Raw genomic sequence first — 18,727 nt, 5'->3', positions numbered from 1 at the left:
GCGGCAGCGGCAGAGATCAAAGACGCAGTCGCCGGGAGAGCCGGCAGGGCCACAGCGTGGCCAGCCCGGCCAGCCACCGCTGCAGGGAGGGCCTCGCCCGCCTCGCCCGGCTAAATCGGCCGCAGTGGCTGGGCGTCGTGGAGCGGGCCGCCTCACCCCGCCGCTTGAGCCGCGTCCATGACACGACGCCCCCCCCCCCCCACCCACCCCTGGCACTGCTGACCTTGAAACCCTTCCGCCTGATTGGATGGCGTGCGGGTGAACGTGACCCGTGACACACACGCCGTCCTGCGCCTGTCCCCTGTTGTGGTTTGGAGTGCCGTCCTCCCCCCCCTCTCTCTCTGCCTCTCTCTCTCTCTCTCTGCCTCTCTCTCTCTCTCTCTGCCTCTCTCTCTCTCTCTCTGCCTCTCTCTCTCTCTCTCTGCCTCTCTCTCCTGTTTGTTTTCCAGCCCGCGCTCGTGACTGCTTCTCGTCTTAATAAGGGTTTGGTTTTGCCGTCCGTGTGAGAGCAGGATACGATGCCTGCACTCTACAAAAAATGTCCTGTCAACGCCGTTAATTTATTACCAATGTTTGCTGTTATGCAATTCACGGCGTTTGCTGTGAACTAGTTCACGGCGTTCACTGTGATCTCGGTCACAGTGTTCACTGTGATCTGGCCACAGTAAAGGCCGTGAATTGGAGCCTGATTGGCAGTACTTCGGTGCTCAGCGGCGTCAAAATCACAGTGTTTACTGGGGACCAGATCACAGTGAACACCGTGAACAAGATCACAGTGAATCCCGTGAGCAGATCACAGTAAACGCTGTGAATTGACCTACAGTAAAAACTGGTAATAAATTAACGGCATTTACAGGACATTTTTGGTAGAGTGTGCCTGCCTGCCTGCCTGCCTGCCTGCCTGCCTGCCTGCCTGCCTGCCTGCCTGCCCGCCGGTCCGGCCCCAATTTGCCACGGCTTTCGCACCTGAGCTCCACCTGGTTCACTGCTGCCAACATCGAAACGAACAAAAGTTGGTGTGAAATCCCTCCAGAAAATGGCAGGCTGCCACTCGCGTGCACTGTGCGGCGCACTGCCGCGCAACGCGTTGCGAATGTCCAATTGTCGAATTGACGGTTTTACGGTGGACTCGACTCTGTCAACACAACATGGACGCGCGCCACGACGCGAGTGGAGCCGCCTAGTTTGCCTCTCTGTTTTCTATTCATGGCGATCCGATGAGATTCATTGTCCGCGGCTCCCCCTCCCCTCCCCCTCCCCTCTCCCTCCCCCCTCCCCCTCCCTCGCCCCCGTCACTGTGTACGCGAGTTTTCGACAAGTCATGCGAAATCAATCCCATTTTGCCAGCCGACTCGGAGAGTGCTCAGGCGTCCGGCCCGTTTTCTCCGTCCTGTCCATTCTGTCTCCTCGTGTGTGTGTGTGCGTGTGTGTGTGTGTGTGTGCGCGCGCGCGTGTGTGTGGGAAAGGGGGGCGCGTTTGAGGGTGTGGAGGGCTCACGCCGTACTCTGTGAATTGGCTTCGGCACCCCCTCCCCCTTTGCGTGCAGCGGTGCCCTTTCCCCTGATTACTGCAGGACGTTGTTACGGATGTCCACCGGCCGGACGACGACTCCCAGCCGAAAATCCCGGTTACGGTTCCGAGTACGGTTACGACCGGGATAGGATTCCGACCGGGATACGATTCCGGCCGGAATACGATTACGACCGTAATTTCGGACATTTCCGGTTACGACTACGATCGTAACCAGGAAGGGTTTACGACCGTAACTGACCATTCCGGTCGGAGTACAAAGTGTCACAAGACATCAAGTTTGTCTTCTGTGGTGCTCCATCAAGCAGAGATCCGCGTTATATATGCATGACCACAGGGTAAACTTTGCGAGCTACGCCCAATTTTGACTTCAGAAATTTATTATAAGTTACCGTTCACAAGTTATGGAGTGTTTCTGAAAATTCGCTGGAGACTTAAACGCATGGGACATGCTTCTTCGAGTCCGGCCTCGGACCCGGATCTGGTCCGATCGTAACCGGAATGGGTCCGGTCGTAACCGGAACGAGTCCGATCGTAACCGGAACAAGTCCGATCGTAACCGGGACGTGACCGACCGTAACCGTAAATTAGGTCCGGTTTCCGATCGCAACCGGAAAATTTGGGGCGATTTACGATCGTAAGCGGAGATTTTCTCCGGAACCGTAACCGGGATTTTCGGCTGGGACCGAAGGGCGCCGAAGGGAGCCGAAGCACAGTCACAGTGGACTTGTCAGAAGACCGGCGAAGGCGGCCAAAATGCCGGACGCGTTTCGAGCTCCAGAGCCGCCAACTGGGACTCGAACCGAACGTGTGACCCCAACAATGGGTTGCTCCCCGAACAAGGAATCCATTGGTGGGGTCACACGCTCGGTTTGGTTTGAGTCCCTGTTTAGCGTCTAGAGGTTCGGACTGCTACCGCGCCTCGAAGGCCCACTGTGCGAAGGCCGCCGCAGGGCCGCTATGATTGCATGTTCTTCACCGTGTCGCACCGGCCCTAAGAAAAAGAGATGCCGTCAAAAAAGGTAATTTGCGGCGAAATGTTTGAGCCCAAAGTTATCCTACTCTTCGTCACCCCCTTGTTGGTTGAAATACCAGCTGGCGGGAAAGCTGGGGGAAGAAGCAGGGGCAAGTTTCAAACAAGTTTACGCGTGGCCTTTGGTCTGTCAAGTTAAGGACGCGCGTCAGACGCGCGTCCGACTGCGGCTAGCGACCCTGGAGGACTTTTGATCCATCCATTGCATTTAAATTGTTCAACCCGTACCTTTTTGGAAACGGGAGATGCCACGGATTCTCGTAATGCAAATAAAAGCGTGCATAGACGAATTACAAGGTTTCAAGTGACACAGGAACGGTCGCAACAATTATGAGCAGCCGGTCCTGAGTCTGGGATGTTCCCTTCATAACCAAAACAACTAGCTGTTTAGTTAATAAATCAGTATTTTGGTGAATTGTTGACGGTTTTCATTCTACTTTCCTTTTTGTCTTGTAAAATAACTTCCATTGATTGAACCCTGTGTGTGACAAGATGTTCCAAAGTACGTTAGATGGGAAATAGATTATATCTGTACAACCCATTAGCGAGCAAATAATACCAACATAACCTAACCTACTGTCGCGTCATCAAAATGCTCCAATTCATCCATGTCTTTAACAATTTCCTGAATTTCCTAGTTTTGATTTGCAAACGAGTGGTAGGGATAGGGATGGGAGCCCGACAATCCATTTATCCGGATGCAGCCCGAGATGTGTGACCGTTCCTGTGTCACTTGAAACCTTGTAATTCGTCTATGCACGCTTTTATTTGCAATACGAGAATCCGTGGCATCTCCCGTTTCCAAAAAGGTACGGGTTAAACAACTTTAATGCAATGCATAGATCAAAAGTCCTCCATACGCAGCCGGACGCGCGTACGCGCGTACGCGCGTCTGACGCGCGTCCTTAACTTGACAGACCACTTGCCCTGCGTGGCCGCCGCGCCGCCCTGCCGCCGCCCTGCCGCCGCCCGGCCCGTGTGATGACTCTCGTACGTACTTTCTCCATATCAGGCCGGGCGGGGCGACGCGGCGACGCGGCGGCGCGCATACCCCGTAAGTCATCGCGCCGCCACTACCGGTGGGGAGAGACGGGTGTAAGCGGGATTTGCTGGGCCGCGACAAAGGCCTCGGCAAGCGGGGGCTGCCCGGCGCGGCACGGCACGGCAGGCGGAGGGACAGGGACGGGCTTTACAGGCGCTGCTTGACATGGCTCCCCCGGCCGTCAGACTGGGCGTCACGGGCCTGGCCGGGGCAGGCCGGGGCAGCGTCCCATATCGACATGTCATGTGTTGTTTTTTGTGTTGCTGGTATTCCTGTCCCTGGACCACTGCCGCTGAAAAAAAGGAAACCGGATTCGGTTTGACTTAGAGGAATGGAGCAAAGTCACCATTCATTACGAAAGATGAGAAAAAAAAGTGAGAGTCTTTTTCATCTGGCGATTGATTCTCCTTCTCCGGCGACCCTCTTTACGCCGGTCCGCGACGGCCACCTCCTTGGCACCCTCTCCCTCGCACGGCGGGCTGTAAACGGAGGGCCAGGAGCGACAGGGTCCTGCCATGGCCCCTCCTGCCATGGCCCGTCCTGCCATGGCCCCTCCTGCCATGGCCCCTCCTGCCATGGCCCCTCCTGCCATGGCCCCTCCTGCCATGGCCCCTCCTGCCATGGCCCCTCCTGCCATGGCCCCTCCTGCCATGGCCCCTCCTGCCATGGCCCCTCCTACCATGGCCCGTCCTGCCATGGCCCCTCCTGCCATGGCCCCTCCTGCCATGGCCCCTCCTGCCATGGCCCGTCCTGCCATGGCCCCTCCTGCCATGGCCCCTCCTGCCATGGCCCCTCCTGCCATGGCCCCTCCTGCCATGGCCCCTCCTGCCATGGCCCCTCCTGCCATGGCCCCTCCTGCCATGGCCCCTCCTGCCATGGCCCCTCCTGCCATGGCCCCTAGCCATGGCCCCTCCTGCCATGGCCCCTCCTGCCATGGCCCGTCCTGCCATGGCCCCTCCTGCCATGGCCCCTCCTGCCATGGCCCGTCCTGCCATGGCCCGTCCTGCCATGGCCCCTCCTGCCATGGCCCCTCCTGCCATGGCCCCTCCTGCCATGGCCCCTCCTGCCATGGCCCCTCCTGCCATGGCCCGTCCTGCCATGGCCCCTCCTGCCATGGCCCCGCCATGGCCCCGCCGGTCCAGTCGCTTTGTTTCCTCTCGTTCGACCCCCGTTCAAAGAAGAGGAGTAGGAGGTCGGAAGACGAAATGGCGGCCCCTTCCGCTGGGCATCTCGTCCGAGGGCCGCTACAAACTACGGCCCTGGTCCCTGCAGTGGCGTGGCGTGCCGCGCCGTGCGGGGCGCGGAATTCACCACACACGGCTTATTCGTCCCCAATCAATCTACTTCCTGCAGGACCGTTTGGTCCGGTCGCATCCATGGCGTCGTGCAGGACCCTTCTCCTCTCTCTCTCTCTCTCTCTCTCTCTCGTTCCCCTCCCCTCATCCATCTCGGCCGGAAAAAGAGCGGCGCTCGAGGGACGGGGGTGACAAGCCTAACGAGAAAGTCGCCCAACTTGGTTCTCCTTCTCCCTCTTTGCCTGCCACCCTCATATAACTGTCCTGCCTGCTTCGGCCATAAACTAAGCTGCCTTCGTTTCCCGTTGTCCTCGGCCCGCTGCGTGATGCACGCCATGCTGTCCGTGCCGTGCCGAGCCGCGCGGTCGTGTCGCCCTCTCGGCCCTTCTTGAGAACTAAGAGGGCTAAAAGGTGCTGGTGGCGGTACACAGTGGGCCAGAAGACCGGTGGAGGCGGCCAAAACTCGAGACGCGTTTTGAGCTCCAGAGTAGCTAAATGGGACTCGAACCGAACGTATGACCCCACCAATGGATTGCTCTCCGAACGAGGAATCCATTGGTGGGGTCGCACGTTCGGTTCGAGCCCTGTTCGGCACCTCTGGAGCTCAAAACGTGTCTTGATTTTTGGCCGCCTCCGCCGGTCTTCTGGCCCACTGTGAGGTAGGATATGCACTTCTGCTGCAGACGGATTCCGCGAGTCGTTTCCGTCGCTCGTGTCTCTCTCGCACTCATAGGGCGTCGCCTATTGGTGCGAGAGAGACAGAGTCACGAAAGAGACACTCTCGGAATGAGTCTGCTGCGCAGCGTGGCGTTTGGTCCCCGAACCCCCCGTGACCAAGGGGCTGCGACTCCACTTCACTTGGCACGACCCTCACTGTCGCGGGAGAGAGCGAGGGAGAGAGAGAGAGAGAGAGAGAGAGAGAGAGAGAGAGAGAGAGAGAGGGAGAGAGGAGGGGGGGGGGGAGAGCTAAAGCCAATTAGAAGGTAATTGAAGGCCGCTCGGCATCGGACCGCAGGTGAGAAGGGGATGCTGGTGCAGTGCCGGGCGTGGTGGGGGGGGGGGGGCGGGGCGGGGCGTGGCGGGGTGGGTTAGGAAGAGGAGATTTCGAGGAAACAGGCGGATGAATAAGAATGAGGCAGGCACCGCACCGCACCCCGGTGTCGCACGGCGCGCCGCCACCCACAGCTCCGGCGCCCCGCCACAAGCCGCCCCGCCCCGCCACAAGCCGCCCCGCCACAAGCCGACACGCCGCGCCGCATCGCGCCAGCGCCGCCCCGCCGCCCCGCCAGGGCTGGCAGCTCACGTGGAATGCGGGTGGGTGGGCGGGTAGGGCAAATGATGTTGGGAAGAGGCGGGGTGTGGGGCAGGTGTGTGCGAAGGCCGAGCGCACGGCCCTATCCCCTTTTGTCCTAGAAAGAAACCGCGATGCGTTCTCGGCGTCTGGCTGGCTGGCTGGCTGGCTGGCGGGGCGTCCTGCAATCTCTAATTTCCACGCCGATTTGCCGCGTAAGTCCGTAACTCGGTCTGCTTATCGTCGAGCCCCGGCCGGGCTGGCTATCGCCTCACTGTGCCTCGCTGCCGCCGTGCCTGCAGGCTGCAGACCGCTCCGTCTCTCTCGCACCCCAACGGGACGCCCCGTGAGGGCCGTGAGTGGGAGGGAGACGGAGGGACGGCCGCGTCGGCCTGCTGGCGTGGTGTGTGCGAACATGGCGGCGAATGCGGGGCACGGCGAGGCACGGCGCAAGGCGGCTATCGCATGTTGTAGGTCCTTTGCTGCAAAGACAGCGGAGCGGCACGGCACGGCGCGGCACGGCACGGCGAGGCACGGCGAGGCGCGGACTGGCGGGGCTGCAGAGGAATGCTGATACAGCGCGCGGGGCGTAAATTTTTATCTGTGTCACTTTAATGGCGCCCAGCCGGTTGAATCACGCCTTGCAACACACAGCGGCGCGGCCTGGCTCCGCCCCGCCCCGCCACGCCCCGCCCCGCCCCGCCCCGCCACGCCCCGCCATGCCCCGCCCCGCCCCGCCACGCCCCGCCACGCCCCACCCTGGTACACTGCGCGCTGACTCGCGCCAGGCACCTTGCCGCCCGGCAGGTAGGCAGCGGGGCGAGGTTTGGCTCACGGGTGTGCCGCGGGAGGGCCTACCCTCTCGTTGGCAGGGGCTCCCCGCGAAGTCTATTGCGCGCTGCGTTGTCTGCCTGCCTTGCTGTCTGTCTGTCTGTCTGTCTGTCTGTCTGTCTGTCTGTCTGTCTGTCTGTCTGTCTGTCTGTCTGTCTGTCTGTCTGTCTGTCTGTCTGTCTGTCTGTCTGTCTGTCTGTCTGTCTGTCTGTTTGTCTGTTTGTCTGCCTGTCTGTCCGTCTGTCCGTCTGTCTGTCTATCTATCAACATGTCTATCTTCTCAAAAGTGATTTCTTGAACCAAGATAACATGCCACCTGTAAATTTGCTTGAAAGATTCAAGTGAATTCACTTGTAAGCGAATCAAGGAGGGACCAAGTTTTTTGGAGGGCCGTAGCCGAGCTGTCTGTCTGCGTTCCTGCGTGCGCGTTCGAGTGTGGCGAGAGCGAGACCTCTCTTTGGTCCCGTGCGCTTCCGGGAACGGGAAATTTGAGGAGCCACCAATTTGGATCGGGGATACGCGGGAGAGGGCCGCCCGTCCGCCCGCCTGCCTGCCTGACCGGCTCACAGTGGGCCAGAAGACCGGCGGAGGCGGCCAAAACTCTAGACGCGTTGTGAGCTCCAGCGTCGCTAAATGGGCCTCGAACCGAACGTGTGACCCCACCAATGGATTGCGCTCCGAACGAGGAATCCATTGGTGGGGTCACACGATCAGTTCGAGTCCTGTTTAGCGACTCGGGAGCTGAAAACGCTATGGAGTTTTTGCCGCCTCCACCGGTCTTCTGGCCCACTGTGCGGCTGCCTGGCTGGCTGGCTGGCCGTCGTTTGGAAGCCACGCGCCGCTCGGGCCCGGCGCTGCGCTGCGTGGTGTATGCCCTGGAAAATGAATTGCAAATACATCTCGTCTGTATCGAGTAAGTAAGTACTGCGACCTGGATTCCGGCCGCGACATAGGGCGGGTGTTTGCTCTGCTGCGCGCCGGGGAAAAAGAACCGGGGACCGGGGGGCGGTTTGTGCGCGGCTTTTAAAGTTGCCGCGCAGTGGCCGGGCGGCGCGCAGACAGGGCGCGCACAGCGCGGGTACTTCACCTGACACCGCGGCCCATAAATACGAAAGGAACGCACCGCCGGGTGTTCCTTCCAAACGAAAACACCGCCAATGAATGCCGTGCCGTGCCTTGCGCGGCGCGCCAGTTTATTTTTTTCCAGAGAGGCGCCGCCTAGTTGTAGGCGGCCCGCGTACCAGCTCATTTACAGCGCCGGGGAATTATTAATGTCGAATCGAATTTCAGTTGGCGCCTCGGTACGGACCGCCGGTTGGCCCGGCCCCTGCGGCCCCTGCGGGTGTAGCGGCGCTAGCGGGGTGCGGCGCGGCCAAGAACCGCGGTGGCGTCGATGGTGTCTGTGAAATACGAGCCGGTCACAAGGGCCTAACCCCGAGGCGGGGCGGGGCGGGGCGGGGCGGGGCGGGCCGACGAAGGTCGAAATATTTTATTGCGCTGCTGCCCGCTCTACTTAGCTGCCTGCCGCGGGGCGATACGCTGGGGCGCGGCGGCGCGGCGGCGCGAGGCCTGGTGCCAGTGTGTGCGGCCGTTCTGGCCGGAGCCAGGCAGGGAGAGCAAACACCGCGTTTGAGGTTCGAAAAAGAGGAGAAGCCCTCGCGGTGGAGCGGCGGCGGTAAAGTAATGTCGGGGAGAAAAATATTTCAGCGCGCGAACGCGTGTCTCCGGGTGGCTGGGCGGCGGCAAACATGAGCTTGGCGGAGGAACCTCGGAAAATAAAAATACGACGGGGAGATTTTGTACGCCTTTAGATCGGCACCCGTCTCACGGCGACCACTCGCGGCTCTCGCGGCCGGTCGGCGGGCTTCTGCGCTGAATGCCAGGGGTTTGAATGCAGGCAGCAACTCGCCAGAAATATAAAAAGAAAACGTCCGCTGGAACTGCGCGGCCCCTCTCTTTTTCCTTCTCTCTCTCTCTCTCTCTCTCTCTCTCTCTCTCTCTCTCTCTCTCTCTCTCTCTCTCTCTCTCTCTCTCTCTCTCTCTCTCTCTCTCTCTCTCTCTCCCTCTCTCTCTCTCTCTCTCTCCCTCCTCCGCTCTCGTGATAGTTTTGTCCCGTTTTCCGCCGTGACTGGGGCGCTCTGCTCCAGTATCACTCCATTCTCCCTCCCTCCGTCTGGGGCCTGGAGGGCTGAAAAGGACGGCCGGGGGGGAGGGGGGGGGAGGCGCATTGCCGAATATGCTAAGGAGTCGCCTGCTTGTAATTACGAGGCCCCCGCCGCGCCCCGCCGCGCCCCACCGCGCGCCTCCCCGCCCCGCCCCGCCCTTCCCCACCCCACCCTGCGCCGGGCTGTCCCACCCCGATGGAAAACCACCAGGTCGAGTCGCCCCCAAGCTCCTCCGAGTGCAAGGGCCGACGAAACAGTTTTACAAATAGGTTGGAACCGAGCCGGACGGGCGGGGCGGGGCGGGGCGGGGCGGGGCCGGGTCGGTGGGTCGGCCGGTGTGGTGCGGACTTGTGCGGACTGTGCGGTCGGAGGGGCGGGAACAGGTGTGACGGGCGGTGCCTGCAGAGCCCACTGATTGGCCCATTTGTCACTACCCGTGTGAAGTGTGCGGCTTGCGCGCTCGCGCTCGTGTGTGTGTGTGTGTGGGGGGGGGGGGGGTTGTGTGTGCGAGGGGGCGGGGGCGTCGTGTTGCCAATAAATGGCGTTGCCTCCTCGAGGTGTCTCGCCGATTTCCGCTTGTTGAGCGGCGGCGGGCAAGCCTGACCTGAAAATCAATCTGCACGCCTCGCCCCGCAACACCCCGCCACGCCACGCCCCGCCACGCCCTCGCCACGCCCCGACGCCACGAGCCCAGAGGATCCGCATCTGTCCGTCAAGATTAATCCGAGCGGACTGTGCGGCTGCGCAAGGGATGGATGTGCCACCGCTGCGAGGCGCGGTGGAGCGGGGCAGGGGAGGGCTCAAGGTGATGCACTAGTTGTGCTGCCGCCCGATACCGCCTACCCTCTTTGTCTCGGCACGGAATGAACGCCCCGCCGCGCCCCGCCGCGCCACGCCTGGCATTTAGTACGCGTCGCCAAACTTTGGAGTTGATTGATGGCCGCTTCGCCGCTTCCTTCCCGAAGGCCGCCGCTTGTTTGCCACTCCGCAACAAGATCGCGAGAACGGGTACGAATAATTGGCGGCGTCACGCTCGGTCACGCACGCCCCGCCCCGCCCCGGCCCGCCCCGCCCCATCCCGCCACGCCACGCCCTGAGATGCCACGCCCGCGCGTGACGCGTGTTTGTCAGCACGCGAATCGCTCGGGGCGCTGCCATACTGTGTGTGTGCGTGAGCGTGTGCGTGTTAGTGTGTGTGTGTGTGTGTGTGTTCGTGTGTGTGTGTGTGTGTGTGTGTGTGTGTGTGTGTGTGTGTGTGTGTTGGCGGCGACGTACCGGAGACGGAACGTGCCTCATTTGCTTTGCGAATTATGTGGGTCCGGAATAACGCGGGGATGCATTCGTGCGGCTCACGCGAGGCTGGCGCGAGGTGAGAGGGGGAGGGGGAGAAAGGGGAAGTGGGAAGTGGTCGGGAGTAGAAACGAGAGCGATAAGGCGAGAGATGAGCCGGCCGGTGCGCCGTCCGCGGCCGCGCGCGCTGCCGTTTTGTTGCGAGCCGAGGCATGATTGGGAGCCGTGCCGAGCCGTGCCGTGCCGTGCCGAGCCGTGCCGTGCCGAGCCGTGCCGTGCCGAGCCGTGCCGTGCCGTGCCGATGCCGTGCCGGCCGTGCCGTGCCGAGCCGTGCCGTGCCGAGCCGTGCCGTGCCGAGCCGCGCCGGGTCATGCCGGGTCGGGTCGGGGTTCGCTGGGGCTGGGTCGCGGCATTAGCAGCGTGAGTAGTTCCACGCACAGCAACGCACAGGCTCGCCTGCCGCACGCGTCATTTGTTTCAATCAACGGTCTGCGTCCAATGGCGTGTCTATGCGACTCTGCGCCGCGCTGGCCGACTCATTCGGGCAGTCGCGGGTTTTCGCGTCGCTCCGTCTCTCTCGCCCTCTAGTGACCCTGCTCCCCTAGAGGTGCGAGAGGGACGGAGAACAGACTGCCCGCAGTGTGCCTTTTATTCGAGCGTGTAGCTCCCCTTCCCTCCTCTCCCCGTCTCGAGACAAATGCCCCGTCGAGGTCTAGCCGCTCGATTCGGCCGGCCAGCCGAGCCAAGCCGAGCCGGTCGTGTCTTGGACTAATTCCCGTCTTCAAATGCAGGCGTGCGCGCGCCTGCCGTGGTGTGTGTGTGTGTGTGTGTGTGTGTGTGTGTGTGTGTGGGCGCGCGCGCGCGCGCGCGCAGACTGACCACCCGCCGCCCGCAAACACCGCGCCAGCGACCAGGGAGGACAGACAAAAAGAGAACCGTGACGGCCAAACGGACAGTCTAACGGACAGGCACAGACAGACAGGCGGACAGTGCACTGCGATGCGCCGCGATGCACCGCCGCGGTCCCGTTCATTGTCTCCGCGACGTCGCCGAGGCTCGTCGGCCCCAAAGCCCTTGCCCCGGGCAAGCAAACCCTTTATTCCATTCCGACCTCTCTTTTTGCCCCATTTCACCTTTTTCTCTCTTTCTCGCTCGTCTCCGCCGCCATCACTGGACCGCGGCGGAATGATCACTTGCCGGGGCGAGGCGAGCTTGTTACGGGGAGAGTGGGGCCATCGCCGCAGAGCGCGGAGTGCAAGGGAGAGAGAAAGAGAGAAGAAAATGTTTACTTGGTTTCGCGGATCAAGGTAGAACGCTGCCTGCCTGCCCTGCGCGCCGAGGGATATTAATTTGATCGGAACGGACCGGGACTTGAGCAGCTGTAGCGGTGGGCAGTGCCCCCCCCCCCCCCCCCCCCCCGCCCCGCCCCAGCCCGCCCCGCCCCGCCTTCTCCAAACCCACCCCGCTTCCGAGACCGCACCCTCCTCCTTCTCCAGCGTCCGCTTTCTTACATAGTAGTACTTTTGTTGGCCGGTGTGCATGGCGCCGGAAGGGGCCTCGTTTTATGATTGCTGGGCCGCTGTGTGACCACTGTGTGACCAGTGTGTGACCAGTGTGTGACCAATGTGTGACCACTTTGTGACCACTGTGTGACCACTGTGTGACCACTGTGTGACCACTGCGTGACCACTGTGTGACCAGACCAGTGTGCGTCCCTCGGGCCTGCCCGCTGCCCGCTCCAAAGAGCCTCGGGTTTTCTTTTCCCTTTTCCTCTTTCTTTGGGGAGTGCTTGGCGACCTGCTTAATGCGAGTAAAGGCGGCCGAGTGGTTGGGGCCTGATTCGGAGGCCCGCCCTGCCCAGCCCCGCCCCACCCCACCCCACCCCGCCCCGCTCTGCGACTGGTGCTCCCCGATCATTATCTGTCTGCCTGCGAGATCGTGTTCGCCCCCTTAATGTTTTCCGTCGCCACCTTATTGGGTGGGCCTGGCATTTGGAGCTCTCTCTCTCTCTCTCTCTCTCTCTCTCTCTCTCTCTCTCTCTCTCTCTCTCTCTCTCTCTCTCTCTCTCTCTCTCTCTCTCTCTCTCTCTCTCTCTCCTCTCTCTCTCTCTCTCTCTCTCTCTCTCTCTCTCTCCTCTCTCTCTCTCTCTCTCTCTCTCTCTCTCTCTCTCTCTCTCTCTCTCCCTTCCGCTTCCTTGTGCCGGCGCCCCGGGGCAACGCGACACCGCTGTTTAAAACGAGCTTGCAAAACGCTGCGAACACCTCTCCGTGTTTCGCCCGCTTGTTACGCGCACGCGCACAACACGGCTAGCCCTTCTTCCGAAAAAGGAGCAAAAAAAAAAATGTTCCTCGTTGCGGCAGATACGTTTACGCGTGGCCCCTCCTGGCCGTGACGGCACCGACTTCCGGTTGCTGCGCCTGCTGCGACCCTCGCAGTGCCCCGCAGGCTGGTTCAGAGAGTCGTTTTCGTTGCTCTGTTTCCCTCGCACTCATAGGGCGTCCGGTATGACCGCGAGAGAGACAGAGCAAACGGAAAGGACTCTCAGCCTCCTGGGTGGCCCTGCGGCTCTGGGGCCCTGCGGCTCTGGGGCCCTGCGGCTCTGGGGCCCTGCGGCTCTGGGGCCCTGCGGCTCTGGGGCCCTGCGGCTCTGGGGCCCTGCGGCTCTGGGGCCCTGGGCTCTGGGGCCCTGCGGCTCTGGGCCCTGCGGCTCTGGGGCCCTGCGGCTCTGGGGCCCTGCGGCTCTGGGGCCCTGGGGCTCTGGGGCCCTGCGGCTCTGGGGCCCTGCGGCTCTGGGGCCCTGCGGCTCTGGGGCCCTGCGGCTCTGGGGCCCTGGGGCTCTGGGGCCCTGCGGCTCTGGGGCCCTGCGGCTCTGGGGCCCTGCGGCTCTGGGGCCCTGGGGCTCTGGGGCCCTGCGGCTCTGGGGCCCTGCGGCTCTGGGGCCCTGCGGCTCTGGGGCCCTGGGGCTGGTGGACTCGCGGTCGGATCGCCGCACTATTGTTAAACATTCTCTTGGGTCTCCTCGGGGAGAGCAGCGCGGTCCTCTTTATTTACTTTCAGCTGGCCGCTGTGGACACGGCCGTGTATCAAACTCGTTCATCTCGCTCCCAAAAGCTAAAAGAGCCGGGCAAGGAAGTCTGCTGTCTCGCATTAGAGGGAAAAAAACACGCGCAAAAAGGACCCCGAAAACGGGTGACTTCTTACATTAATGGGAATCGTCGATTCGCATTAGCCCTTAGAAAGATCTCTCCCGGGAGGGCAAACAAAGGGGTTCTTTTTGGCGCCGAGCACAAAGCTCCCTTTTCCTCGTTTGTGTGCCGCTTGGAGCACCGGGCAGCGCCGTGGACGAGGCCGTGGACGAGGCCGTGGACGAGGCCGTGGACGAGGCCGTGGACGAGGCCGTGGACGAGGCTGTGAACCATGCCGTGGACGAGGCCGTGGACGAGGCTGTGAACCATGCCGTGGACGAGGCCGTGGACGAGGCTGTGAACCATGCCGTGGACGAGGCCGTGGACGCCGACGCGCTATGGACTTGGCAACAACTCATATTGTTCGGCGCGCCTTTCGGCCGACGCGCATTTCTTGGCGCTTTTAAAGAAGCGAGCGGGATATTGTTTCGGCTTTCCTCTTCGACTGGCGGGAAGCCCGAGCAGGCAGCCGGCGGGCAGCCAGCCGGCAGGCAGTCCTAAGCCGGAACGCCGAAATGCCTTTCTCACCTGCAGAATAAGAGCAAGACGAGCTCCGGATGTACTCCGGAAGGACTCGTCGCTTTCCACTCGGAATGACAATCCGCTTATTGTCTCAAGGCTGGCTGGCTGGCTGCGTCTTTGCGGCCATCGTTCGCACCCCGAGCCATAAAAGGACTGCGCAGCTGGCGGCGCCGCGCTCGCCGGGCTCGCCGGGCTCGCCGTCTCGGAATTGAAAAACAACACAATATGCCGCCACACTTCGCCTCGACCGCCGCGACGCACGTTTTGTGCCTTCGCGCTAAAAGCACGGCCTTGTTGTTTTTGTTATATCTTTTTTTTTCTGCGGTCCAAAGATTTACTTCCCTTGTCGTGACCTCAGTCAGCTTCTCGAATAAAGCCCCTCGCCAAGTCGATTTCGTGAAACAACACCATTCGGCGCTGCCTTTTCTCGGTTTAAAGCGGGATTAAACGTAAGGAAAATGAAAAATAGGACAAAACCGTCAACCAGCAAGCACCAAGGGAAACAGTCGATTACGCAGTGCTCTCAAAAAGACTTTAGTTCCAAAACTTATCTCTTTTTAATTTTTTTACTTTTTGGATTGGAAAAAAAAATTGTTGATGAGGTACGGCTCAGTTCCAGTGTGAGGGACAAAGGATGCACTTTGTGTTGGTTGCTTGGCCGTGCCTCGCGCTGCGTGTTGCTGCTGGAGTGGGCGGGCCCGGCTGCCCGCCCGGCTGCCCGCCCGCCCGGCTGGCTGGCTGGCTGGCTTCAAGTCGACATGTCCAATCGTCCTAGTATATATATTGGCGGATATCCGTTTCCGATGAAACTTGGGTGCGCCCCTGCCCCCTCCCCTCCCCTGACGTGGCCGCAGATCGTCCTGACGGCGCCCGCTCCGTCCAGCGTCCAGGTAGACGACGGGGAGGCGCGGCAGACCCGAAGCACTCAAAGCACGCCGGCTCATTTGTTCGAGGCGTGTATAATTGTTGTAATGAAATTCTGCAGATCTAGAACTTTTCTCTTTGTGGGTCGCGCGGCTTGTTTTTAAATGTAATTTTTTTGTTTCATGCTTTTTTTTCCGTATGGCAGGGATAGAAAGGGGCGGGCTCTGTTTATCTTTCCTGCTCTGATATAATTTCATTTCCGCCCTTCTTGGGGGAAGCGGGCAGCAAGTCTAAGTCGAGATGAAACAAACAAATGAGTTTCGTTCGCCTCGCTGGAGGAAAAAAAAAACCCTGTTTGCTATGTGTTTCCACTCCGCGGTCGTACTCACCTTGAGGACTTTAATATTTGCATACCCCGGTTACACGTTCCTAACGGTGTGTCTGCTTACAGGACGGGGGTGCTGCTGACCACCACGCGCCGGCGTGGCCCCACTGCAGAGAGAATGCGCCCAGCTTCCGGTAGGGAAAAGTTAGTTCCCGCTAATCAGGGCTGGCCCGAGCCGGGCCCCTTAGCTCGCTGCCGCGCTTGGTTTTACTGCCACCGCTGTGTGTGTGTGTGTGTGTGTGTGTGTGTGTGTGTGTGAGTGAGGGGCAGGGCGGTACATAAAAGGGTTAGGCCGCTGCAGCCACCTGCAGCCCCCCTCCCCCCCTATCCCTCCAGGCCAGAATGAAAAGAGGGGCCAGCGTTATAAATTGGGGCTCGTGCTCGGGGTGAGGCGGGGCGCGGGGTGCAGCTGCTGTTCTTACCTCTTTCCCTCTCCCCTTTATTTGTCCATTTAGCCCCCGCACCTTAAAAGTCCCACCCCCCTTTAAATTCCTCCGCCCACTTACCGCCGCCCCGCCCCGCCGTGCTCGCTAACCTCCTGATTTAGGTGGCGTGATTCGTCCGTGGCGGCCGGCCGGCCCGAGGCACTCGACTCGGGCCGAGGCGGCCAAAACTCGAGACGCGTTTTGAGCTCCAGAGTCGCTAAATGGGACTCGAACCGAACGTGTGACCCCACCAATGGATATGCTCCCCGAACGAGGAATCCATTGGTGGGGTCACGCGCTCGGTTCGAGTCCCATTTAGCGACTCTGGGGCTCAAAACGTGTCCAGAATTTTGGTCCACTGGTCTTCTGACCCACTGTGACCTGGCGGGAGTGGAGGTATAGCTACCTTCTCCCCCCCCCTTCAAAGAATAAAGAAAATTCGCTCTCTCTCTTTCTTGGTTGGATGCGGTATGACTCACGGACTGACTCTCCACTTGTAGACGTAAGTTGGGGAAGAAAAGTACATAAAGGGTAAGGAGAGGACACTTTGGCTTGGCTTTGAGCCACGCCGACTGGCCAGTTGTTTCAATTGAGCATGATAATCTGGGAGTGAAACCCCCGTCCGATGGATGTCGATGCCTCAGCAGTGGGCCGCACGGGGGTGTACTTTTCTCACCGCAGCGCGGCAATCGCGCACCACCACGACCTGTTGCTCCGGACAAGACGGCCACCCGTGCCGTCTGTCGCTCTCGAAGGGGTTAGCCAGCAAGTCGCACATTTTGTGGGTGCCTCCTCTTTCCGTTCGCTGCAAACTGCTCTCGGCCGCTCACGATCTCGCAATGCGCTGGGGAACATCCCCGCCGCAGACACACACATAAACACAGACGCCCACACACACACACAGAATCCGACACACCAACCCACAAACACCAACACACGCACACCAACTCACACACACACACACACACACACACACACACACACACACACCACGCGGTGCGTTCACTGAGTCGGGTCTATTTTAATGAGGCCCGCGAGATGAGCGGCTCGCATTATTCGCGGGAAATAAAACCGCGGGATCGTTATTTGGGACACATAGGCCCGGTGCGACCGGGCGGCGCGTCGCGGCGCCGGAGCGGTGCACGGTGTGCACAGTGTGCGCCGCTCGCCGCGTCTGCCTCAAAAATTGACATCCATCCCTGCCGTGCCGTGGCGTGCCGTGGCGTGCCGTGCCGTGCCGTGCCGTGCTGAGCCGCTGTGCCCTAATCCGGCACGCCACGCCACGTCGCTCGGCTGTTAATGGAAACTGTCGGCGAGCGGAAGTCATGTACTGCCTGCTGCTGAGCTGCGCGCGATTGGAACCAGTCGCTCCTCTTCATTTTTGCTCGCTCTTCGTTTTTTGACCGCGCGGCAGCGCCCTTTTTTTAGGGAGAGAGAGGGGCAGGCAGACGCGCGCGTCACGAGAACGACACGACTACGGGCAAGGCTTTGGAAACGGCCTCGGACGCTGCCTCGGACATGGCGCTTGGTAACGGCCTCCACCACGGCCTCCACACGGCCTCCACACGGCCTCCACACGGCCTCCACCACGGCCGGACACGGCCTCGACCACGGCCTCCACCACGGCCTCGGACACGGCCTCGGACACGGCCTCGGACACGGCCTCCACCACGGCCTCCACCACGGCCTCGGACACGGCCTCCACCACGGCCTTGGACACGGCCTCCACACGGCCTTGGACACGGCCTCCACACGGCCTCCACCACGGCCTCGGACACGGCCTCCACCACGGCCTCCACCACGGCCTCGGACACGGCCTCGGACACGGCCTCCACCACGGCCTCCACACGCCCTCCACACGGCCTCCACACGGCCTCCACCACGGCCTCGGACACGGCCTCGGCCCCGCTGGCGTGGCTGGGCGCGGCTCGGAGTGTCGCCTCGCGTCAATTTGGATGGGACGAATGACGGTAAGCCCCGGAGAGGAAACTCGTGTGCGCCTTCGTGCAGTGCGTCCGCCTGAATGACAGGGCAGCTAATCGCCCCGCCCCGCCCCGCCCTCCCTTGATGAGCGCGGGGCCCTCCGACCTTGTCGCCGGGCGGAACGAGCGGGGCGGGCGGGCAGCGGGCAGTTGGGCCCCGAGGGGCGCTGTCACACTCGCACACAAAGAGCACCGCCATGGCGCGCCATGACTGAACAACAAATGCACACCGCGGAAAACGGGCAAACAACCGCCACGCCACTGCGGAATGGCCGAAAGGGTCGCGCGGATGCCGGCCTGGTCCACTTTCCCACTCATAATGACGCACCTCTTGCTCGTCCCTTCTGCTCCGCGGCGCGGCGCGGCGGCTCTAGCCCAGGACGGCCCGCGCGAGGCTTAGTGCGCGTAGCAGATTAGGGCTGCGCGGCCGGCGCGGCCTGCACGTGCCGCCTCGGTGATTAATACGGCCGCAATGACGGCACCGCCATGGCGCGCCACCGTGATGATGATGATGATGACGACGACGGTGTCGGCCTGATGGCGCGGCCGTCTGCGTTCGCACGGCCCAATCTCTTTCCCGGCCGGGGCCCGGCGGCCCGGCTTCAGGACGTCGACGAGGTCCACGGGTGCACGTTGGGCCAGAAGACCGGTGGAGGTGGTCAAAATGCCGGACGTGTTTTGAGCTCCAGATGGAACTGTACCGGACGTGTGACCCCACCAATGAATTGCTCTCCGAACGAGGAATCCATTGGTGGGGCCACACGTTCTGTTCGAGTACTATTTACCGACTGTGGAGCTCCAAACGCGTCTAGAGTTTTGGTCGCCAGCGTCGGTCCTCAAGCTCACTGTGCGGTGTGCCACCGGCAGCGCTCAAACGGCACGGCATG

General features: G+C 61.5%; 1 protein-coding gene across 1 annotated transcript in view; it reads left to right on the top strand.

The window, feature by feature from the left end:
• Positions 1 to 18,727, top strand: part of LOC117646195 (5-hydroxytryptamine receptor-like) — a 153,839-nt gene that overhangs the window by 51,183 nt on the left and 83,929 nt on the right. Inside the window, exon 2 of the mRNA XM_034387001.1 lies at positions 15,500 to 15,567. The gene's annotated coding sequence lies outside the window, so the exon portion shown is untranslated. The remainder of the gene's footprint in view (positions 1 to 15,499; positions 15,568 to 18,727) is intronic.

The sequence above is a fragment of the Thrips palmi genome, unplaced genomic scaffold, assembly GCF_012932325.1.
Source record: "Thrips palmi isolate BJ-2018 unplaced genomic scaffold, TpBJ-2018v1 HiC_scaffold_19, whole genome shotgun sequence".
In the NCBI taxonomy this organism is placed as follows: Eukaryota; Metazoa; Arthropoda; class Insecta; order Thysanoptera; family Thripidae; genus Thrips; species Thrips palmi.
This window is presented reverse-complemented; position numbering and strand designations above follow the sequence as displayed.